This window comes from Pinus tabuliformis, chromosome 5_2 (assembly GCF_031772625.1).
Source record: "Pinus tabuliformis cultivar Carrire ecotype Pingquan chromosome 5_2, CPIR1, whole genome shotgun sequence".
Lineage (NCBI taxonomy): Eukaryota > Viridiplantae > Streptophyta > Pinopsida > Pinales > Pinaceae > Pinus > Pinus tabuliformis.
Window position 1 is genome coordinate 498,775,505 of NC_142306.1, and position 26,295 is coordinate 498,801,799.

Sequence of the window (26,295 nt, forward strand, 5' to 3'; positions counted from 1 at the left end):
GAGTAAATTCTCTTTGTGAGGAACAAACGGCTGAGGATAGAGAACTTTTCAAACATTGGACCCGAAGAAAAGTACATGTATGATGATGTCTAATCAAGTTTGATCTTAGTTCTCAGGGAGACTATCGGTAGACGGACAGGTTCGAAGTTGTCTTGTTTCTCCCTGGTGGAAAGGGTCCAGGCCCCTTCCTCTTCAGATTGCTTAACAGGTTCTATCCACAGTCAATGGAGGTCTTTGTGGCTTGTTCTATTTCCCGGCGATGATGATTCCCCTTCTTTCCTCTTCCCGGTCGGAAAACTAGGATAAAGCGGTTTATGGGTGATCGCGCTGATTTGGGATGGTAAGTGGTTTAGTTTTTTGGGAGCAATACTAGTAGACTTCCGCCACATGGCCAGAGTGAGGTGATGATACCACCCTCAATCGCGAGTTAAGTTTCGCACATGTTAGGTGGTGCGATATTTCAGGGTGCCATCCGATTTCATGGGGTTGTATTAACCGTCAAATCTGTTGGTGCTTTTTGGTGGGGCCATGAGTCTTGACGGGCTTATCGCATGAGTGACGTGGATGTTTGTTTGTCATAGATCAAGCTTTTGTTTTGTATGGTTCATCCTAAAGTTTGGAATGAGAAATTTTGTTGTCTGTTGTAGCAGGGTGATGCTTTACGTTGGCATCATGCCCTTGGTTTCCCTGTCGCCTCTTGGAGTTCAGGGTTTTTGTATATTCTGTAAATTTATTCTCGAGGTAATGAAATAGAAGGATCTACTCTTGCTTAAGCAAAAAAAAAATTGAAATAATTCAAAATTATAAATTAGTTCATTATACATAAAAATAAATAAATTTATAATCATAATTAACAATTTTAAAACAAATTACAAATATTACAACTATAATGAATTATAATATTAACATACTTGTAGGTTGTCTTTCATTTCATTCCCATCCATACTCTAGCCTCATTTATCACTTGATGAGGTTCTGAATTCTTTTTTCGTGGATCTATTCATGATGATGAACCACGGAAGTTGGTTCGAGACCTCAATTTTAACAAAGATGAATGCTATGACTCTAGAAAATAACACCTCACAAGAAGAAAATGTTCTCTTTTAATATAATTTAACCTTTAGAATAATTGTACGTGAATCAATGACTGATATAGCAATTTTATTTTGCCCAACAAAAATACATTGTTAACCAAATTTACAGTTCGATTACACAATGAAGATAAGGAAAAATTAAATGACTCATTTTATGTAAGGCTGCATGGATGATTGGTCATTTTTACATGAACGGAGAGATTTAAAATAAACGTTGTATTAAGAAAAATAAGAGCAATTAGTGAGACTTTCTATTTGTTGCTTTTTCCATAAATGACAATTGAAATAATAGATACTTAAATATAATGAATTTCATGCTCTTATTAACGTTCAGTAAATTTTTGCATTTACATACGATAATGCCAATACATCTAATAATATGAACAATCAGAAATGTAAGAAATACACAAACAATCCTTTTACGGAAGACCTTTTGCTAAAAAAATATATATATATTCTTTACGTAAGCAATATTGTTATTGCCCAAAGTAATATAAGCATGACCTCTCGCTAAAAAAATATTCAAAAAAAATTATGAAGCCTATTTTTCTCACTAATACTCAAACACACTTCTTTTAACACACTATTATTCTAACATACTTCTTTCATACAGTAAAATGTAAAACACATGGGTTTTATTAGAAAAAATTAATTTAATGTAATACTGAAGTACTGAAATAGAAAGTATATATTTATAGAAAACGTTATCCAATCAAGTAATTCACATATATCGCAAATTCAAGAATTTCATATTGGCAAAGCATTATTACATGCTTTTGTTTATTTCACGTCTGTTATCATGTGCACCAGATAAGCAACTTGGTAGACGTGTGTTAAGACACTAGTCCCTATTATATATAATTAGTATTAGTAAATTTATTACGAACATAGGAATTATCTACCAACGATTTTTTAATTCCAACGTTGATTTCTTAACCATAGAAATGGCGATAACTCTGCTATTTGGGTAATCAGTATCACGCGACATAGCACATGGAGTCCACTCCGGAGACCAAAAAGAATAGATTTTCGGCCACACGATTTTCAAAATCTGACTACTTGCATGAAATATTAAAGATTACAATGTCTATCCACTGCGAACATTTGCTGTCTCGATGTCCACATGATACATTGGATTGGCAGAAGCGATTGGACCCATGAAGCGCATTGCAATAAATGGGTTTGTCTGCTATCCAGTAGAGGGAGTCAGTCGTTTAAACAATATATCTTCATAATTATCCAACAAAATATTATTTACCAATTTTGAGCCCTCACAATACAATATACATCTATCCATAGCTGTTCATTTGTTTTTCCTTCACAAAATCCATTGGTTTCTCAGGGTTATCTCTGCTTTTTCTCTCATATTCATTGTACATTCAAAGACACAATGCACGTGGTTTAGATGGAAACTTCGATTTCGAAATAATAAGAGAGAAGGATAACATGGTGGGACTACTGCAAATCATTCCAAACACTAAAACTCCTTACTACTACTTTCTTATTACACAAACAACAATTAAACTTAAACTTCAATGTTAAGTAACTAACGGTGAATTTGATTTTGTGCCATTATGGTTACGTTCTTAAGCTTCAACGTCAAGTAATTAACAGTGATCTTGATTTTGGGTCATTATTGTTAGGTTGATATGCATGTGTATTTTGGATAGTAAGTATTTAAGATATACTGAAGATTTTACAATATTCATAATAGTTGTTTTTTTCAATGGAAAACTAACAATATTGTTTTTTGTCATCAAAAGATCACATGCATATATTATAAGATATACAAATGTTTTGCTAACTTTGGTTAAAAACAAAGTTTCATCATCAGGTTCATAAGTTTTGAAATTGAGTTTCAAAAGATGCTCAGTTAACTTCTCCTACCAGGCTCGTGGTCCTTACTTGAGACCATAAAATGATTTTACAAGCTTGCATAGTTTAATTTCTAGACCCTTGACAACAAATACTTTTGTTTGGGACATAAAAACATTTTCTTTCAGATATATCCATTCAGAAAAGAAGTTTTTAAATCCATTTGATGGACTTTCCAACAGTTTTGAGCTATGAAGGCAAAGAGTGTTGGGATGGTATCCCATTTTGCTATGTGGGCATAAGTATCCTCATAGTTGACACCTTCTTTCTGTGCAAAACCTTTTTCCACAAGTTCGCTTTGTGCTTTTGGGTGAACCGTCTGCTTTATGCTTGTTTTTGAAGACCCACTTGTAGCCTATTACTTTGGTTCCCAATGGAGGATCAACAAGCTTCCACGTGTCATTATTTCTCAAAGAATCATATTATTTATACATCACTTCTTTCCATTCATCATGGGAAGTGAATTCTTTGAATCGAGTTGGCTCAAAATTTGTAGACAAATTCAGTTCACAGTAATAAAAAAATCCATATCAACTAGTGAATAATGATTGTCTACATCACCTCCATTATGTATAGTTGAGCTTCTTGTTCTTGCTTTTCCAACCTCATTAGGATGAAAAATTTCAAGTGTCTTTGTCATCCATTTTGGAGGACCTTTTTGAGAGGGCCCAAGTTTCTTAGTTGGCTGAGATTGGGCTAAATCAATATTTAGTCTCCCAATTTTGTCAATCACATCAGTCAAAGTGGCATCAATGGTTGGAGCTTCATGCGAGGGAGAGACTGCCTTAGAAGGCGATTCAATAGATTGATCCAGTATAGTAACACCCCATTCAATATGTGGAATCTCATTATCAAACTATTGGAAAGACTTTTCATGTCTAAATCTATCCAAGTGATCAAGCTACTACTCAACAACATTGTTAGTCTTGGAAGATTCAAGAAACATCACATATATAGATATTACAAAAATGATATTCACCTCATCATAGAGATGGTATTCTTTGGAGGTATTCGAGTACCCCAAGAAGATACACTTGCGACTCCTTGCACCAAGTTAGTTTCTCGTTTCCTTAGGTATCAAGGCATACCAACTGGAATGAAAAAACCTGGGATGCCTCACCGAAGGAATGTGGTCATACCACATTTCATACAGAGTATTTTTTTTATAGCATTAGATGGAGAGCTATTCTTTATATACACAACACATAGAACTGCATCATCCCAAAACATCAGTTTAAATTCTTGAAAATCATCATGGAACATACCATGTTTAAGTTTGTCTTGTTCATTCTTTCAACTACTCTATTTTGTTGGGGATTATAAGGCATGGTTATTTGATGTTTGATCCAATGTTGGCGAAGATAGTTTTCAAATTCATTTGATGTATATTCTTTTCCATTATTGGTACAAATATATACAATATGATATTGTGCATCATTTTCAATTCAATGTTTCAAAAGCTTCAGATTTGTTCTTTAATAAATAGACCCAAGACATTCTTGTGTAGTCATCAATAAATGTCATCATATATTTATTACCATTTGCAGAAGGAACAAGCATTGGGCCGCACAAATCAAAATGAATGAGTTAAATATTTCTATGTGCTTTGGAATGTGAATCATAAAAAATTTGTTTGTTGTGCCCTCCTAAGATACAAGCATCAGATTACTTAAGTTTCCTAATTTAAAAACCCTTACTTTCACTAGATATTATAGGTATCCATTTTTTAATTGGCATTTTTATACTCCTTTATATTTTTACATTAAATTTGAGCTCCATTTTTCATACATGTTAATATAAAAACCCTTTACCCCCAAATATATGTGCAATATATTATGTGATTTTTTCCTCAATAGATATCCTCCAATATGAATGCATATGGTATGGTATTTTCCCCCTAGTGAAGCCCCTGTTTGGAAATGTACCTTCATCATAAAGATACCTATATGAAAATTTATGTGCACGAGTAGAGGTTCCTTGCAGCTTCAGAAGTATTTCTTCTTCCATAACCATCATGACAAGTGAGTGATCTGATGCTATTCTGACCTTGGCACTGCAACAAAAAATGTCATTGGTGAGGATCATGCCTGTGACAGACCTGTAAGGTCCGTCACCAATGTTGCATATGGTGACGGTCCTTCAAAAAGCATTGTTGTAAGTGCATATAATGATGGTCCTTTAAGGCTTGTCACCAAAGCCATTTTCAATGACACTTTTGGTGAGAGTTGTTAAAGGCCTATCACTAATTCTCTCTTTGGTGACACTTCTAGTGATGATCTTTTATTGAGCACCACCAATGCTCCTTTTGGTTACTTTTGGTGATGGACAAAAAATGTTGGTCGTCATTGATCATTCTAATGAGTTTTTTATGATGCTATGTGCATGTTACTATATTTTTTTGTCAAAAGATAACGATTTAATACCGTTGTTGTGGAGTCTTTTTCATTATGTGTCTAATTCCATAGTGGTTATAGTTATTCAATTTGTTAAGAATTAATTAATTTGTATCATTTCCCTCAGGTAACGAGAATATAGTTTTCCTGCAAGTCAATACATGATTCATATTTATTAGGTCTATTATCTAATAAATTCCCTTTAGATAAAGTTCCACTAGTGTGTGTAGGAACTATATTATTTAATACATAATCGATCTCTATCAATTCTATTAATGAGAGAGACGTAATACTCCTCAACACTCTTGGCACACTGTAGCATGCTTTGGCACACACTAACATTCCTTGGAACCTTGCGTCACTTGGAACATCTTTATACATAGAACATCTTTCCATGACTAGGACACCCAAGAACATGTTGGTAGGTGCTAGCATAGAATAGAACTCTCCTAACAGGTGTTGGCATGCCTTGTAGTCCCTAGCATTCCCTGGAACACTTTGGCATGCATCATCATATATTATCACTTGGCACACCTTGGCACTTGGCATGTATTGGAACCTATTATTAGTGTTCCTAGCATTCCACTTTTGAAAAAGATAAATTCATGGCTTATTAACCCTCTTGAGTGTTCATTTCCATGCCTTTTAGCTTGGTTCTTCCACTTGTTTCCTTGCAACTCCTTGACACATATTGGCATACGCTGACACCTTACACATACTAGCATGCCTTAGCATCTGGCATGCCTTGGCACTATTTGGCACATGTTAACACACACTAGAACTCCTTAGAACACTCTTGCGCTTCTTGGCATGCCCTAGTATTCCCTATCATGCCTTACCAATGCTTAACATAACTTGTCACTCCCTCCTTGGCATGTTAGCTAACATTAGATGACACTCCATGGCACACACTCATATTCATTCACTTCCATGCATTTTTACCTCATGCTCCCTTGTGTTTCCCTAGTACTCTATAACACTCCTAACATGCATTAGCACTCTTTGGAATACCTTAACACTCTTTGACATGATTTTCCACTTCATAATATGTGTATCAGTCCCTAACACACATTGTCACTTGGCATGTGTTGGTGCTTGGCAAGTCTTAGCATGTCTAGGATTCATTGAGATGCCTTGGTATCCTTTGGCATGGTTTAATATTAAATTATTTGAGATCAATTATTGGAAAGTAGATGAGAAGTAACAAAGGAATATTTGGCACTTGGCACCTATTGGTACCTAGTTTTGGTGTGCCTAGCATGTCCATCTTGGAAAAGGTAAATTTATGACTTGTTAACTCTCTTATGTGTTCATTTCCTTTTAGTTTTACGTTTTTCTCCTTTTTGTTTCCTTGATGGTCGCTGGCACGTATTGTCACACCTATTCACATCTTGGCATGCCTTAGCACTTGACACATATTAACATATTTGACATGCCTTCGAACTATTTGGCACATGTTACCATTCCCTAGTATGCCTTGGCGCTCATGCCCTCACAACTAGCCCTACAATTTTTTAGGACTTGGGAACATAATCAATTCCTTAGCTATTGCAATTAATGTGATGTTGACCTACTTGAGCCACAATAACTTGACCAATTGTACCTACTACAAGTATATTGTGCCTTGTTCACCTAAGAACTACCTATAACTCATCTTAGGCCACTCATGTCCAAGCTCAACTTGTCCCACTTAAGAAATTACCAAGACAAGGATCACATCTAGCCATGTCCATAAAACAACTAAGAAACATAGCTTACACAAGCAATATTTCACATGTATGTCTAGTTCATGTAAATAGTAGAGAATTAACCAAGTGTTTTCAAGAACTACAAGATTCACAAGAAACACAAGATATAAGTTAGCACAAGTCGAGTGCCCCAAAACATATACACACCAATGTACAATATGCAATTGTCTAAAATAGTTTGAAACATGAGAATTTTGCCAAAGTGTGCCACATGTCATATAAAAATAACAAATAAAGGAAAAATAGTGTTGTACCCAACACAAAGTATCCCTTTATCTAAAAATTCTCTATCAAGCCCCTTATCGCGATGCTAGGCTTGCCTTCTACAATCCTATTATGAACTTCTTCTAACACACTTCATCCTTCGAACACTTGAGTTCACTGACACTCCCTGACACACACTCTTATCTGTTCATTTCCATGAATTTTGACCTAGTTCTCCCTTGTGATGCCTCAACACTTCCTAACACTCCTCATCATGCATTGAAATTGTCTAGCATGTGTTAGCATGCCTTTTCATTCCTTGGCATGCCTTGAACCTCCATGGCTATCAGGCCCTCACAACTACCCTTACTTGATTTGCAACTTCGGAACCTAACCAAGTCATCTCTTGACTATAAGAGCTTGACTAAGTTACAGTTACCACAACTAGACTATGTTGTTGAATGGTGTAGCTTAGGAGGTACTCCACAAGCCTAGTGAGATTGGTCTTTCATTTTGGTCAGGAAAGGATTTGTGGTCAAAGAACCCAAGTGAAGGGGTTTTGGACCCAAGATGGGGTTTAAAATATAAAAGAGAATTAAAAAGGAAAATTAATATTTCCTAAGGGATAAGTGGATAAAACGCATAAGTTCTAGAGGGTTCCTAAGAGGCTTATCTAGGAAAATATATTTAAGGAGGCGTTAGTATGAAGGAAATAATATCATGTGAGAAGGACCTCATTTTATCAAGGAGGCGAGAACAAATGTAGTCCTAAAGTAGGTCGAGTTAGAGGGATGAGTAAGGGTTGCTAAAGGGAGGCCATGATCATCCACCAAGAGCAAGATCATCATGTTAGGGTTCACAAGAATGTCACATACCTTAATGGTTTCAGGCGAGGAAGTAGGAAGGCATATTGTTGGTTGTTGTTTGGCAGATCAAGCTCAAGAGGAGTGGCTCATGAGTGTTTTGGCATGTGATTTCAATGATGATTTCGTATGAAGGTGAAATAGAAGAGGGGGTTGAGACCCTGATTGGTGGTGGCTAGTAGGGCACAAGTTCTATGATATATACCAACACAAATGGAGGAGGGCCTACACTATAATTTAGGGCTAGAACGGAAGTAGACACAGGTGTAATCTTGAGTAAGGTAATCATATTTTAAGGGTCATAGAGATCAAAAATTCATGTCAAGATTCAGTAAAACAAATTCCCAGAATCTATGGATCCATATGAGCTAGGTTGAGTCTCTTATGGAGGTAAGAGTTGTTGTTTTTTCTATGGTGGATAGGGTTTGTTCTACAACAATTAGAACACAAGTATAATGCCCTAGTTAGGGTGGTTTCCTAGCATGTTTAGTCCATAAGGTATGCCCTTAAGACTCTGACAAATCTGCGTATATGAAGAGGGCTTGTGAACCTTAGAGCAAGGTTTATCTTTGCAATATAGAACACATATCTGGAAGATGGTTTGCGGAAATATGTGTGGAGATAACAGACCCAAAGTAGGGTGGAACCTTAGTAGAAGATTTAACAAAATAAATGTGCTATATGAGGAATGGAATAACATGAAGAGGAGTTCATTTTAGTGCACTTTCCGTAGAGTTTTGGACAGATATCTGAAGAAACCTATAAATAGTTAGTCATTGGACTATAAGTGGATGATTTGTGACCCTAGTTGATTCATCTACATATTTTTAGAAGGATTATAAGAGGAGAAGTTTATATTTTTCATAGATTGGACAAAAAATAAATTTATACACTAATAGTGATTTTTAGAGGACTCAAATCAGTATTAGGTGGCATATTTGAAGAGCCCTAGATGAGGGTAGTCTTGTGGGCCCTAGATTAGAAACATAATTGGCTGTGGTTGGAAAAATTGATGGAAGTCCAAGTACAGTTGAAGGTTTTCTAGGTGAATGTCAAAGAAGAGCACTAAGTCCTGTACATTTCAAGGACAATAATACTAGAGGAAGGTTAGGTGTATTGGGCCTAAGGACATGTAGACTTTGAAGGACTAAAGTAGCAGTCAATTGGGCTAGAAAACTAGCCCTAGTTTAGTGTATTGTAGAGGATTGAGTTAGTGAGAAGAATGGAAACCTCCATAACCCTAGACTTGTCATCTTGGAGAAATCATATGGAAAAAGTGGGTAGACCAAAGACTTTTTCACAAATGGAGTTGTGAATAGATGAGAAAAGACCCTAAGTGTTGCATACCTAGAAAAAGGAGGTAGCTAGAGGGTAAATTTTGTTGAACCGAGTTCAATAACCTAAAGGATTTGAGTTCATTGATAGAGGTAGACCAAGGAATTATAGAATGGGAGGCAATAGGACCTGCCAAATGTGTTCAAGACATGTGAACTGAAAGGGTTATGTGTGAACACCATTAGCAAGTAGGTAAAGTGTTGTCTTTTTTAAGGTAGATTGGTTGTCAAAGGACTAACACCAAGTCATAGTTGTATTCCTTGTATCAGTGTGATTGTAAAGGGACATGATCCCTGGTATGGGATCTCTAGTTTATTCTATTACAGTTTGTACTATAATAAAGAAGGATTTGAAGAAGTTAAAATTTATCATGTGCACTAGTTGATTCCCTATGTGTGTAGATTTTTTCTACAAAGTAGATGTGTTGTGGAACTTGAGTGTTTTCACATCAAAGGTTTTATGACCAAACCCAAATTCTTGTGTGTCATGGAAATTCGACATATGCCTTTTTCACTTAATAACTACTTGTAACTCATCTTAGGCTACTCATATCCAATCTCAACTCATCCCACTTAACAAGTTACCAAAGGAAGGCTCATCACATCCAACTGTGGTCATAAAACAACTAAGCAAGACAGTTTACATATTGACATGCCATAACACCTAACATGTCTTAGAATTCCTTGGCACTATGTGGCATGTGTTAACATCCCCTACATTCCTTGGCATTCTTTGACACTCCCTAGCACATTATAGCACTTCTTGACATGCCTTGCTAGTTTAGCGTACCTTGGTACTACCTAGCATATAACCTTGTCACTTCCTCCTTAACATAGCTAGAACTCTTTGAAACTCCCTATCACACACTCTTATTTGTACATTTCTATGCATTTTGACCAAGTAATTCCTTATGTTTCCCTCACACTCCCTTATAACACTCTCTACAATGCATTGGCACACCGTGGCACCTGGCACAACTTGGCCTTCCGCCCTAAAACTCTAGCATTCATTGGCACTCTCTAGCATACCTTATCACTCTCTCCTTTGCACACCTAGAGCTCATTGACACTCCCAATGAAAAAATCTTATTCATTCATTTCCATGCATTTTCACCTAGTTCTCCCTTGTGTTTCCATAGCACTCCTTAGCACTCCTTGTTACATGTTGGTACACCCTAGCACCTATGACATCTTGGCATGTCAACCTAGCCTCTAGCATGCTTTAACACTTCCTAGCATACCTTATCACTCCCTCCTTAGCACACATGGAACTCACTGACACTTCTAATAAAAAACTCTTATTTGTTCATTTCCATGTACTTTGACGTAGTGATCCCTTGTGTTTCCCTGGCACTGCCAACTAACGCTTCCTTGCACACATTGGCACATCTTGGTTGCATGTGGCACTAACACTCTAACATTCCTTAACATTGCCAAGAATTCCTTGTCACTCCTCCTTAGAACACTTGGAACTCATTGAAACTCCCTGTCACACACTCTTATTCATTCATTTCCATGCATTATGACCTAGTGCTCCCTTACATTTCCTTAGCACTCACTGACACTCCTTAGAATACAATGTCACACCCTGGAACTTGGTAGATCTTAGCATGTTTTCCTAGAACTCTTTCATGCCTTGGAACTGCCTAACATACCTTGTCACTCCTTCCTTAACACACCTATAACTTGTTAACACTCCCTATCACACACTCTTATTCATTCATTTCCATGCAATTGAAACTAGTCGTCCATTGTGTTTCCTTGGAAATCCCTAGCATGCATTGGCACCACATCCTATAACCTAGAACATTTTGGCATGCCTAACATGCCCTCAAACTTTCTAGCATGTGTTATAACTTCCTATGATTCCATGCACACCTTGGAATTCCCTAGTTTTCATGCCCTCATAGATAGCCTTACTTTTTTTGCGACTCAGGAACCCAACCAAGTCATTGAAAAAATAGTGTTATGCCTAGCCCAAAGTCTCCCTTTGTCTAAAACTATATTTTCCATCCCCTTATCGCAATTGTATGCTTTCCTCCTACAAGTCCTATTCTTAAATTCTCTTAACACACTTTTTCCATGGGGCACCTGGAATTCCCTGACACTCCCAAACACTCCTCGAAGTGCATTCACATTATTGGCATGTGTTAGCATGACTTTTCATTCCTTGACATGCCCTAACACTCCTTAGATTTCATGCCCTCATAACTACCCTTATTTTTTTTAAACTTGAGAACCCAACCAAGTCCTGCCTCGACTACAAATACTTGACCAAGTTACATTTACTATAGCTAAACTAAGCCTTGTTCACCTAGGAATGGACTATAACTCATCTTAGGCTTATCATGTCCAATTTTAACGCATCCCACTTAACAATTTACCAGTTCATGTCTCACATCCAACCGTGCCCATAAAACAACTAAGCAACATAGTTTACATCTTGACATGCCATAACACCTGGCATATCTAACAATACATTGGAAATACATGGCACGTATTAGCATCCCCTGCATTCGTTGCCATTCTTTGGCACTCCCTAGCACACCCTAGCACTCCCTGACATGCCCTGGGACTCTAGCATGCCTTGGCACTTCCTAGCATATAACCTAGACACGCCCTCCTTAATACAATTGGAACTCGTTGACACTCCCTATCACACACTCTTATCCATTCATTTCCATGCAATTTGAACTAGTTCTCCCTTATGTTCCTGTAGCACTCCCGAACACTCTGATAAATATCGACACACCTTGGGGATTGGCACATATTAGCATGTCACCTTGAAAATCTATCATTCCTTGGCACTACCTAGCATACCTTGTAACTCCCTTCTTAGCACACCTAGAACTCATTGGAAATCCCTATAACAAAATCTTATTCACTGTTTTCCATGCATTTAAGACTATTTCTCCCTTGTTTTTCCTTGGAACTACATAACTCTCACTAGCATCCATTGGAACAACCTATCACCTGACACATCTTGACATGTTTTCCTGGCCTCTACCATGCTTTAGCACTGCCTAGCATACCTTGGATCACTCCCTCCTTAGAACACTTAGAACTCGCTGACACTTCCTATCACAAACTCTTAATCATTCATTTTCATGCATTATTGTCACCTATTCTCCCTTGTGTTTCCCTAGAACTCCCTAACACTTCCTAACACATGTTGGCACACACTAGCACCTAGAACATCTTTGCTGCATGCTACTCTAGTATGCTAGCATGACTTATCGCTGCTTAGAATACAATGTTACTCCACCCTTACCATACCTGGAACTCATTGTCACTCCCTGTCACACACTCTTATTCATTCATTTCCATGGATTTTGACGGCCTAGTGCTCCCTTCTGTTTCCCTGACACCTAGCCCTTCTGGGTAGGCCTTAGCACTTGGAATCCATAACATGCCTTGTAACTATCTAGCATGTGTTAATATTTCCTAGCATTACATGGCACACCATGGCACTTGTGGTGAAGTAAAATTATAAATGCGGACACAAACAATTCCTCTAGAACGATAGGGGATCTAGCCACTAACAAGACATTCTATGGAAGATTTCCTTAGGTTAGAAACAATTAAGAGGGCCTACCTCTTAGTACGCTTATCCTGTTTGATGATGACCTTGCTTGCTTGCTCCAACTATCTCCCATTTCCTTCTTCTAGCAACTGAAACTAGTAAACATCAACAAACAACAACTATGGTAATAAAAAAATTGTAATTCAACCTACTTAACAAGTCAAGAAGAATTAAGCCATAAACATGTGATATTACACATTATGTAGGAAACCAATTGATAGCTGCAAGAGATTACAACCGTGGTCTTGACGTTGTTTTTCTCCTCCAACAAAATCAGGTTCCCACACACTTCAGTTAGCATTCCATGATGGTCTTAACAATGATTGTTTTAAGGCTCTTCCCTTTAGGATTTACACTAAACCAAATTCACACTTCTCCCTCACACACAACTAGAGAGCCACAACTAAGAATAACTTGTTGTTCACTCCAAACTTAATTAGCACTAACACACCAACATTAACACTAGCTTGTGCCTGGGAAAAATGGAGGTTTATATAGAATGAATGGATGGGAGATGGTTCCTGTTCTCATGGGAGAATGTATTATCTCTTGAGGTAGTTCCATCCTTATAGGGGAAAGGAGCCCAAACTAACATCCTCGACTCCATCTGGCTCAACCATTTACCAGACTTCCATTACCACACTTCTAGAGCTGGAAGATTCGACTCCTTATTTAAAAAACCTTCCCAAAGAGGATCGACATGACTGAACCAAATCTCAGCCGCTCTGGTCAGTGCTAGGGATAGTATTAATCCATACATATTAGTGCAAGGAGGACAAGGGTCATTAGCACCGGTCTTGTAAACTGGGAAAAACATAAGATTTTTGGGAAATGGTGCAAAAGGGAATTGTTTTACTCATGAAGAGGGACAAAATGGGAGTTTCTTCATGAAGCGAAAGCATGCAGGGTTCACTATAGGGGTTCTCCAGGATCAAGGAATGGGGAGTACAATGATAGTGACAAAATGTTGTGTAACAAATGCCCCCTAAATCGTGGAGGCCAAACTAGAGTGAGGGATGAAATGATTTATGAATCAGTGCGGGGAACCAGAGTCTGTCATCAGAAAACCTGCAAGCAAGTACAAATACATATACATAAGTAAAAACTCTGTCAAATGATACATGAATTTTCATATGGATGCAGCCTTTCATAGAATGATCATGTAAATGGATCCAGGCATGGGCACAACCATCCGATAAAGAGGATCATAATGAAACCAAGGTATGGTCGCAGCCATCCAATAATGAGAAGGATCACATATGATAACTCACGGTATGGTCACAACCATCCATTTGAGAGAGACATGTATACCATCATGATCATGTCACACCGCCTTGCTACCTGGACTTTTGTAATCTGAGCCCAGGGTCTTGCGCTCCAACACAACCGGATCAAAGTACAAATTCTAGCATGTCAATAGATGTGTTGACGTCGAACATGCTAGAAAATCGGTTGATTACCATCCAATGATGTAAACTATTAATAAGCATAAGAGAAACCACTAATAATGACAATGGTCCTCAAGGTACTATCAACACAATTCATGGAATGTGAATAAATGAACTAAAGTATAACACCTGTGAAATCACCCGATCAAAAGCCAATGCTGTGAACTTGTTATCAAGTATGAATAACTTGCCATTAGGGCATGCAAGCTCTAAGGTATTGGAAGGGAGTCTCTCGGTCAACTTCCCCGATAATGAGCTAAAGTTGACAAGAAGCAACCGTGTTGAAGGAGGGACATAATGTATCCCACATCATTGACATGAGATAAAGGGATGCAAAATGATTTTGGATGATACAGAGAATCAAGGATAAGTGTAACTTTAGAAGGACAACTCTTGAACATATCGGTGACACGACTAGAAGTTTGGCAGCTTTTTGATCCATAGGATCAATGGTCATGATGACGTGGCAGAGATCAAATGGAAGGAAAAAATTGAATGGCCCAACCCAGGAAGGTCAACGATAAAAGGTGTCATGTTAAAGAGTGAGTTTTTGACATGACTGATTAGATTTCCAAATTTTCCCCCACCATTCTTGGTAGGTACCCCAATTATTTTTAAATTGCAAGCTTGAAGGGGATAGCATACGCTTTCACTATAAGTTCATCCTTCGGAGGAATATGACCTAATAAGTTTAATGAGCCCTAAGAAGGAGAAGCTCATGTTCATCATGGTGATGAATCCAATGTTTTTTAATATTTTAACGAGTTTGTCAAAGGTGTAACTCAGTATCATTTTCATGTTTAGAGAATTTGAAAAAGGCATGGAAAGGAAAACTCCACATTGTCCCTTTTCGTAAATTTGTGTCTCTCGAGCCCGAAAAGGTAGAAAATGATACTTGAGAGAACCGCTTGACCGTTTCAATCAAGGAGTACCTTTTTTGTAAATAGTGCATCCCAGCTCACGAAAGGGGTAAATGTATAATGGGAGCACGACATTTCGCATTTGTTAACAAGTTCGAAATGACAAGGGCTCGACAATCTTTTCGTGTTTAAAGGGTCAGAAAAGAGCTTGAAAGTAGAACCTGTTATAGACATTTTTGTGCCTTACAACATTGGGCATGAAATGTCAATAATCCAAGGGATCCAAAGTCCCTAGATAAGTTGTTCCTACCCCTAAAGGAACAAGGTCAACCAATGACAGCTTCTCCCAGAAGTTCTCCACCAAAAACCACTCAGAAATGGTCAAATCAGGATCAATTCAGGAGCTCCACTAGCTGTCTGCGCTGAAATGCAAAGTCTGCACTGGCTACCTGCACTACAACGCAGGTAGGAGCACTACCAGGGTGCGCTGAGCAGGAATTTACAAATGGCAAGTTCATTCAACGAGGTGGAAAGACCCTGGAAGCTTCCAGAATCTTCCTCAATGACACTTGCCTCAATGAATTCGACTAGTGATGAGTAAGTGGTTCTCAACCTCCAAGTGGAAACAAGAACTGACAGTGAGAAGCCATAAGTCAAAACATGAGCTGACTCATCCTCTCTGCTCACATTTATATATGGATCTCTCACCCAGAGGTTCAGGAGGCTGGAATTTTGTATTTGCAGAGAATTGCCGTTGGTTTGAGATTGAGATTAGTACATTGGGTGATTTATGCTTTGTTGGAGGAGAGGAAGGGATTCTTTTGCTGGGAGGTAGATGCTGGATCGGGACTCACTTGGTTGTATCTCCTCTTGAACCTTATTTATCATATCAATAAAGCTACTTGAATTTCTCCTATATGCTTGCATTTCAATGATGTTTTGTTGTATTTGCATATTTAGTTTATATCTGATCCTAAACTAGTTATGAATGTGAATCTATATCTTTCGTGTAGTCTTCTGCTCTTGTGATCTTGCAGGAACCATGTGAAGCTGGACCAGTGAAAGAGCAGGCAGCGGGAAGCAAACGAGAGAGAGAGAGAGATTGGATCGACAAACTAGCGGAAGACATCGGTTAGTTACATCCTTCTTTCTCTATTTGCATCTCATAAAGAAGAATACTCAGATAGCTTTCCTTGTTTGTTGCTAAGGCACTATCACCTCTTAGAGTGGGATAGGGACATTCCGAATTGGATACTTTTCCCAACAACAAATTGGCGACTCCACTGGGGAGAGTATCTTGTTGGTTTACTTGTGTTTCTATTGCTATTCATTCCATAAACTCAAGAGTGCCGAACCGAACTGCATTTGCTATTTACAAATGCAAAGTAGAGATCAGCTACTCGAGCCCTCTCACTGGGCCTGTTTATGATCTAAGAAGCTGATCCACAAGTGCTATAACAACCCTTTGTGATAGATCTTAGTCCTCCTATAAATCATCCTCCTAATTGTACCTAATTGATAGCTTTTATTCGGCCAAAAACTGTAGAAAAAACTGCAAACTGTAACCCAGAACCCAGAAACAACTCTCGTTTCTGCTTCAGCGCAGACTCTGTGAAGAGGTTCTGCATTTCAACGCAGGTCCCGTGAAGGCTACCTGCGCTGAATGTCAAAACCTCTGTGTTAGGAGTGCGCTGATCAGTCATTGCCCTGTGCAGCTGTGGTTCCCTGCTTCCTTTTGCTCAGTTTTATCTCTGTTTTTGCAGCCTGTTATCAGTCAGTGTGCCTATCTGAAACCCCTTTTCTTTGCCTCAATTCCGCCTCAGTTGTATAAAGAAACTGTATTTGTTCTTTGTGTATTTGTTACATCATTTGCAGTTTCCCATTACAAAAGTAAACTAGTCATACTGTCGCCCTTAGATCTAGACCTGTCGTAAGTGTCATTTTGATCTTAGGAGTGAGTTTGTTTGCTGTTCACAGTTGATTTAGCTTTTACTTTTGTCTTTTGGTTTGAATTTATGCATTTCTAGTGTCGAAACAAGTAAATCATAAAGTGTCGTAATCGTCTTTTTGATTTTGAAAAAGGAACTTGTTTATGTTTTCACTTGAAATCGAATTCAAATTTGTACAACAGCTTTCTTTTTAGGCATCAATATTAAGAAAGCGAAAAGAAATACATGCATTTGTGCATTTGCATTTTGATAGTTTGCATGTTGATTTAGGAAAAGTGCATTACAGTGTGCTATATGCTCTTTGAGAAAAGATGGTGTCTTTCTTTTCCCCTTGTAGCTAGGATTTTCATTGTTGAAAAGATATAAAAGCTTGCTTATCATCTTTAGACTGCATTTAGGAATTGTATCATACATCTCGTGGTGATCCAAAAAGGCAAACTTCTAAGAAAGATCAACCTAAAATAAATTGAATGAACTTAACAACGCTTTGTAACTTAACGCACAACATAGAGGTCTAGGCTAGAGACGTGTTCCGGCGTCGTAAAGCCTGGTGACTGTCGATCTCGCTGATGGTGGGTGATTCCTCCTGAGAGACGATAGCGCCAGTACGGATTGTGCTCCCACGTACCGTCGAGTATATATTGGGAGACCCCTATAGGGATAAAACCTTTATCCGTAGGAAGCCGTGTTGGCCGCCCTACTGATCGCAATGCACTGAACACAGCATTCAGGAAGATTGACCGCCCGTACCTTAAAAAGTATTCTGCGGTTTTGCGAAAAGTTTGGCACACCCTCTACCTAGAACTCCAGAGCAGTTCCTTTTGGCCTTTTTCAAACTCTATAACGGAAAAAGTCCATCCGAGCATTTGTCACTTCGGGCTCGTTAAAACATCGAAGGAGACTAGAGTCATCTTTAGCTTTTTCTCGACTCTTTAAAACTGAAAAAGCAAGTTGTGTCTAAAGCGTCTAAAATTCATTTAATTCGGAAACACATTTTCCCCCTTTTGTATTTTGGTTGATCGAGTAATCTGCAATCGTGGAAGAAAGTCAATTGAAACCCCGTCGTTCGCGGAGGCTTACGAGTCAACCGTCTTTGTCTCCGGAATCGAAAACAGTACGGACAAAGCGAACTCGTTTAACCGGTTCGAAATCTCCTATCAAAGTTAGAACACATGTTCCAACAACGTCTGAGATTCCGGTTACTCCAAACATTTATGGAAACCTTGCCTCTACAGAAGAAGTTCAACAGCCACAGAGGGACAGTGATACTGATCCTAGTCTGAGAGCAAACACTTGTGTTACTAAGCCAGTTCCATCTGTAACCGGTTCAGAGAGTCTTGTTCCTCAAACATCTGTCGCTGTTGATTCAACCCCTTCTTCGGCACCAGAAATATTTTACAGACCTAACGGTCTTCCCCTTCCACCTGGTTTGATTGCAATAGAGGAAATTGTAGAAGATCCGCAAGCAAGTACTCCAACACATTTTGGAGTCGGGGTCACTCTATTTCCTTCGACATCAGAAGTTAGTCTACCACCAGTGGAAGTTCCTGTAGAATCGCTAGGCAATTTATTGGATAGACTCAAAATGTCTGAACAACCGTCAACATCTAGGACTGTGTCGAATGACACAGCGACAGCAGAACTCCCTGCCGTCACTCCGACAATGTTTGCCGGCGTACCATCTGTCCCGACTAGCTCACAACCGCTAGAAGGAGTCCATCCAGGGACTATTTCGACAGTGTGGTCCGTTCCTGTTTGTTCCTCCGGAATAATATCCGGCAACTCTTATGTTGAGACTCGACAAATTGATCCATTTGGAGGTCAATTTGGGCCATCCAGTCCCCAAGGGCAATCAATCCCCTTGAGTTCCGGATTACCACCGTATGGGGGGCAGTATGCCCTTTCATTACCCCCTCCGGGAGGATATCCATACGGGAGTTCTCAACAGTATTCAGGTTATACTGGAGTTACGACAAGTGGTTGGGTACCTATGCTACCCCAACAACCAAGAGTTGTGTATTCTATGCAACAATGTGTACCTATGTCGAACATCCCGACAACACCAGCTATTGTAACAGTGTCACAAGTTCAAACGATGCCTATTGTATGTCAACCTCAGATTTCTCAGGTTGTAATGCAACAGCCCTTTGACCCTGTGACTCAACCACAATCGCCAACTGGTGGGGCGACACAGGTCCAAACGGGTACAATTACCCCACATCTTGGTCTGACGGTTAGTATAGCACAACAGAACATGGCTTCACAACCGTGGCTGGTGCAATACCAACAACCACAATTCCAACAAGTGTACCAAGGTTCTGAGCAGCAGATCTTTGCGAACAGTGGACAACCGTACATTCAAAACGGTCAAAATCAACCACTTTACAATGGTCAAGTCCACCAACCGTATCAGTCATACCAGCATCAATTACATTATGCTGGTATGCAAAGGCCAACTGCTCAGGCAATTCCATCGTACCCCGGGTATGCTTCGCCTAACCTGAATCAACAGTTACCATTCGTGGCAACTTTAGAGTTACCCAATTTACACCGGTTAACAAACGATCCAATTTCTTACGCCCCTTGGTGGCCAACGATTCCTCACAAACTTCCATCGGACATTCCTAAATTTAATGGAAATCCAGGTGAAGACCCATCGAATCACGTGATGACATTTCATCTGTGGTGTTCATCAAACACCCTAAACGATGATTCGATAAGGCTTCACCTTTTTCAGAGGACGTTAACGGGTCCAGCGGCAAAATGGTATATTGAATTACCTAGAGCTTCGTTCGACAATTTCAGCACCTTAGCCACGACTTTCTTAACCCATTTTCAATTACCAATAAGGTATGAAATGGGAATGGAAATCTTAACCAACTTCAAACAGACAACGGCCACTCACATATCTGATCATATACATGAGTGGCGACGTCGTCGTAGGATGGTAAAAACGTACGTTCCCGATCAGCTATTAGCCGAATGGTTTATCAAGTCGTTACTTCCTGCCATAACGGAAGATGTGGCGAAGGGGGGGGGGGGTCGTAACGGAAGAGCAAGTTATCGCTCATGCTCAATATCTAGACTTGGTCTATACTCAGTCTAGCACGCTCTACGACAAAATACCTGACGCCCCTAGACCGAAATTCTCAATTCCTCCTCCTCCTAAATCAAATAATGACTCTCATGCCGGCGATGGCATGATTGGCACGACAAACGCGAAATCGACAAAGGCTTTGTCCAAGAAAGCCTGTAAGATTTCAGATCAAAATGCAAAAGATGAAATTCTTGCTTCGGAAGTAAATGTCGTATCAGCAGATAAGGGCAAAGAAAACAAACAACCAGGAAGCAAGAAGAAACAAAACAAAGGGAAGAAGAAGAAACAAGGAGAGTCATCTCCTGAAAAAACTTCTTCAAACCCTCCTGGAGATAGGAAACCCCCTTTTGGGTGTCAGATATGTGATGAGAATCACTGGACAAGAGAATGTCCATACAAAGTTGAGCTTAAGAAATTCTTTAAGAGTTCGCAAACCTCAGCTGTGTTAACTGATCCGTTTCCAAATCCAGGCGCAAATCTGGTTGATAGTGGAAATGCTTCCCCGTCGCAAGTGCTAATGTTGTCGATTTCCAAGCAACAAAATGATGCTTTGATTTCGACAAGGAACAAAGATTACGGGAATCCGCAGCTGTCGAACGACAAAGGTAAAGATCAACCAAGTAGTTCGACAACAACTTCGATAGAAGTTGTACCACCCATCATTCCTGAATTAACAATAAAACCGCCTAAGGGAGTAGTACACAAGTCGACATTTAATCCTCGCGCCAGAGCAGCGCAGCATTATAACATAGTGGAAGATTTGGCACAATCGCCATCCGCTATGTCGACTCTTGAAGTACTACAAAATTGTCCATCCCAAAGGCAGGCTTTGTTATCAGCCATTGGTGGGGTTGATCCTAAGGATTCCAATCTTGTATCCTTCGACCACAAAGGATACGATCCTCAGTTACCAGCTCAACTAGCTTTCCTTATTCAAGTGAAAGTCCTCAACAAAACTGTTCACTGAACAATTATTGATGAAGGGGCATCTACATGTATCATGTCGATGAGTTGCTGGAAAACTTTAGGATCTCCAACCTTGTCGCGATCTTCGACGACATTAAAAGCATTCGACGGAAGGACATATACCCCATATGGTATCCTAAATAACTTGAAGGTTGAACTAGGGGGAAAAACAATAGAAATAGATGTTGAAGTCATCGATGGGAATCTTGATTACAACATCCTACTAGGAAGACCGTGGATATATGCCATGGCAGCTGTTGTGTCGACCTATTTCAGAAAGATCGCATTCCCTTTTCAAGGAGGGATTACGATCGTCGACCAACAAAACTTCCTCCCCAATGGTTCACAAGTTACAGGAAGCATTCCCATGATCCATGGAAGCCCCCATTCGCTTCAAAATATCGGAGTAGGCCTACTTAAAGATCCTATATTAATGGGAACTTTCGCTCTTCCACCTCCAATTGATTTGGCAGAAGTAGCGTCGATAGGTACCTGCAATATGATATCTTCCACGAAGATCTCAGAAGACGATATCGACATGGATCATGCAGTGGTTTTGCCCCCAAGCCCAATAGAAGTATTGTAGCAATCAATGTTTCTAGCATGGGAGGCAAACCAAAATCAACGCTCATCAAGCGTTTGGGTAGATAGGTCTAGAGAATATGGTACCCCTTTAGATCCTTGGTCGAGAGTGCATGGAACCGACGAAGGAATTCTACAATCAATGTTGATTGAGGGGGCACCATGGAATGATTGCCACCATCGTTCCCTTCTTCGAGATTATGAAGAAGATACTCAAGATGACCTTTATCACCCTTCAGTCTTTGAATTCCTATCAAATACTGTAAATACGCTGGATTCCGAGCGAAACTTATCCAATATTGAAGAGACTATAGCCATAAATATCTCGACTAAAACAAATGTTGTAGAGAATATTTATGTCGAAAAGGTTGTTCTCCTTCAGAACTGGAAATATATAACGCTCTTTTTCGCGAGTTCAGAGATGTCTTTGCTTGGTCATATGATGAAATGCCAGGCATTGACTTGAGTATCGTTGAACACGAAATTAAGATGTATCCAGATGTCAAACCGGTAAGACAGCGGCTCAGGCAGGTGCACCCCAAGAAAGCTGCTGCCATTAAGGCAGAAGTTGAAAAACTTCTCCATGCTAGTTTCATCTACCTGGTTCCTCTAACCGATTGGGTATCGAATATTGTCCCTGTTATGAAGAAACAAGGGACAATTAGAGTGTGTGTCGATTATAGGGATGTAAACCAAGCTTGTCCAAAAGACAACTACCCTACACCCTTCATCGACCAGATAATTGATGAATGCGCCGGATGTGAAATCTTTTCATTCATGGATGGATTTTCCGGGTATAATCAAATAAATATCCTCCCACAGGACCAGTCAAAGACTGCATTCATTTGTTCGTGGGGCACATTCGTATATCGAAAATTACCCTTTGGTTTAAAGAACGTAGGGGCGACGTTTCAAAGGGCAATGAATTATGCCTTCCATGACATCAAGAACATCGTTCAACCATACCTCGACGACCTTCCGGCTCATTCGCGAAAGCAGACTGATCATCCGCAGCATTTAAGAGCGATATTTCTACGTTGCCGACACTACAAGATACGACTCAATCCGCACAAATGTGTATTTTGCGACAGTTCTGGTCATTTACTCGGCTTTGTAGTCTCCAAGGATGGGATTCATCTCAACCCTTGCAAGGTCCAGGCAATCATCAATTTGCCTCCACCTTCAAGTTTGCTTCAGATACAGAAACTCTAAGGGAAAGCAAACTTTCTGAGGAGGTTCATTCCAAATTACGCAAAACTTGCTAAAGGTTATACTCGTCTTTTGAAAAAGGAGGTACCCTTCGTTTGGGATCAGGTTGCGCAAGCTTCCTTTGATGCTTTAAAGGATTCCTTAATAAAAGCATCATTAATGTACGCCCCCGATTATCAAAGAGATTTTAACCTGTATCTGGCTGCAGCAGATACGACCATCGCAATGGTTTTAGTTCAAGAAGTCGACGGAATTGAACATCCTATATATTATTTAAGTAGAAACTTAAATGATACAGAAAGCAAATATTCTTATGTTGAAAAACTAGCGCTTGCAGCTGTTCAAGCGATGCAAAGGTTTCGACATTATGTCCTCTTTAGGAAAACTACCATTCTGTCAGATTGCAACCCCATGGCTTATATATTGTCGCGACAGCTGCTGGGGGGCAAATATTCAAAATGGATAGTGATCCTACAAGAGTTTGATCTAGAATTTGTAAAATCCAAATCAAAGAAAGCTCTAGTTTTCGCAGAATTATTGCGCGATCTCCCATCGTCGTCCAACGATGAAACATCCGAAGAATCAATCGTGGATGAGAATTTGTTTCTGATATCTACAAGCAATGAGTGGTATGGAGATATAATAATTTATCTCCAAACCCAAAAGTTTAGGCCTAACACCTCACACTCTGAACAAAAACGTATACGATACCAAGCAAAAGACTACATGATCGTCGGTGATACGCTTTACCGTCGTGGTATCGATACAGTTCTGAGGAGGTGCCTCACCCATGAGGAGGCCGAAAAAGCCCTGAATGAGTGTCATTCAGGCGCGTGTGGGGGGCATCAATCTGGATATGCAACAGCACAAAAAATCTTACGAGCAGGATACTTCTGGCCAACCATGTTCAAATATTGCATAACCGCAGTCAGAAGTTGCCATGCTTGTCAAATTTTTGATAGCAAAACCAGAAGACCACCCGCACCTTTACAGCCAATAGTTGCTGTTGGGCCTTTCGCCAAATGGGGCATCGATTTCATTACATGTAACCCCACCTCGACCGGGGGGCATGGGTATATTATAGTCGCCGTTGACTATTTTACCAAATGGGCCGAGGCGATGCCTACATTAGATAACACTGGTGAAACAGCTGCCCTTTTCTTTTTCAATCATGTAGTCGCCAGATTCGGCGTACCACAGGCTATAGTTACGGATCATGGATCGCATTTTCGCAATCACATGATGGTTGAATTAGCTGCCAAGCTAGGGCTATCCCACGACAGCTCTACCCCGTATTATCCGCAAGCCAACGGACAAGTTGAAGCAATCAACAAGGTCCTGAAGCGTATGTTGCAAAGGATGATCGGAGTTCACAAAAGAAGGTGGCACCTAATCCTGTACTCAGCCTTGTGGGCTTACCGAACATCGGTAAGGAATGCGACCGGGTTCACACCCTTCCAACTGGTGTATGGCCTGGAAGCAGTCTTACCAATCCAGTGTGAAATCTCGTCTCTTAAACTCGCAATCGATCTCCTCCCCGGAACTTCTGAAGAAGAGGCCCGTTTCTTGGAATTAATCCAATTGGATGAAACCCGTCGTGATGCCGCTTTGGCTAACGAAGCCCATAAGAAACGAGTCAAGGCGCAGTTCGACAAAAATGTCAAACCCCGTGTCTTCTCAGAAGGTGACTTGGTCTTGCTTTACGACCAAGAATCTGATAAATTGGGAGCAGGTAAATTTAATTCTTTATGGATGGGCCCCTATATTGTTAAACGAGTGTTAGCAAAGGGAGCCTACGAGTTAATGGATTACGACGGAATTCCACTGGCGCAACCCCGTAATGGGTTGTACCTCAAGGGTTACTATGCTTAAATAGTAACCAGTATGCTTTTGTTGTATTTTGTTTTCGTTAAAGTGGTTGTTTTGGTCGAGTAATCCACCCTTTTTACATTTATTGCAGATGTTGAACCCTTTGGAGACATGTGTGGGATACGCCGACGGAGCAAGTCGTAGTTCGCGGAACATGTCCTCCGTGGCCTCGGCCATTTTTGATCCAAGTGGCGAGTTAGTAAGTTTCAGAGGTGTATGTATTGGTCAATCAACGAATAACATCGCTGAATATAGCGCGTTGATAGAACTGCTCTCTGATGCCATCACCCATGGTATACGCCGACTAATTGTCAGGCTAGACTCACAACTCGTAATACTACAACTCAATGGTATATATTCCGTCCGCAACCCAGCTATTTATCGCATGTTCCTAAGGGTTAAGATTTTGGAAAGACAATTTGATTTAATTCAATACCAACATATTTCCAGAAACTTGAACACATTAACCGACTCATTAGCAAACTATGTGTTAGATAGACATTTGCGACATTTATAAAAAGAAACACATCATCAATGTTGTACATATGGATCATATAACTCAACCAGAATAGAACCCCGAAAATCAAAATATATATATATAAGCTGTTTATGGTTTACATATAATGTTCTGTAACCAAGACAAAATCGGTTGGATGACCCAAAAACTCAAAAATGCTAGGGGGCACCCTAGTCTAGTGATGCTCATGATAGCACGTCACGGCCTGTGCAATCATGCGTAAGAGACGAGTCCATCGTCTAGGCACACCAGTAGTATGCCGCTGCAACTGTAAAGGTAACTCGTCGATCCTCACATCAGGAATGCCGAGAGTAAGGCTCTCAACCTGCTCCTGCACGGCTGTGAGGGTCTCGGCCACATCAAGGTCACGAAGAATAACCCTCCCGGCAGTCTCCCCTGCTGGAGCAGCGGCTGACGCTCTCGGGCGAACTGCTGGACGAACAGGACCAACATCTGCATGCACACATGAGTTTGATTAAAGTCTTGATAGAATAAAGCACAAGGACATTATGAATAAAAACAGTAAACAGTGATATGGTCGAAGATTTTACCAATAGCACCCCACTGCTCGCCGTCCGGCAGTACCAAATCCAGATCACCCCGGAAGTCCATGCCAACATATGGATACTCGGAATAGACCATCTCCTGACGCTCGAACCACCTGAAGAAGGTATCAGAGAAAGAAATCTGAGATTGACCGGCAT

At 39.9% G+C, this 26,295-nt stretch overlaps 1 long non-coding RNA gene across 1 annotated transcript in view; it reads right to left on the bottom strand.

Moving 5' to 3' along the window:
• Positions 1–2,165: 2,165 nt before the first annotated feature.
• LOC149159884 (uncharacterized) overlaps positions 2,166–26,295 on the bottom strand; it is a 92,887-nt gene continuing 68,757 nt past the window's right edge. The window contains exon 2 of the long non-coding RNA XR_016261166.1: positions 2,166–2,280. This is a non-coding gene — a long non-coding RNA (uncharacterized LOC149159884). The remainder of the gene's footprint in view (positions 2,281–26,295) is intronic.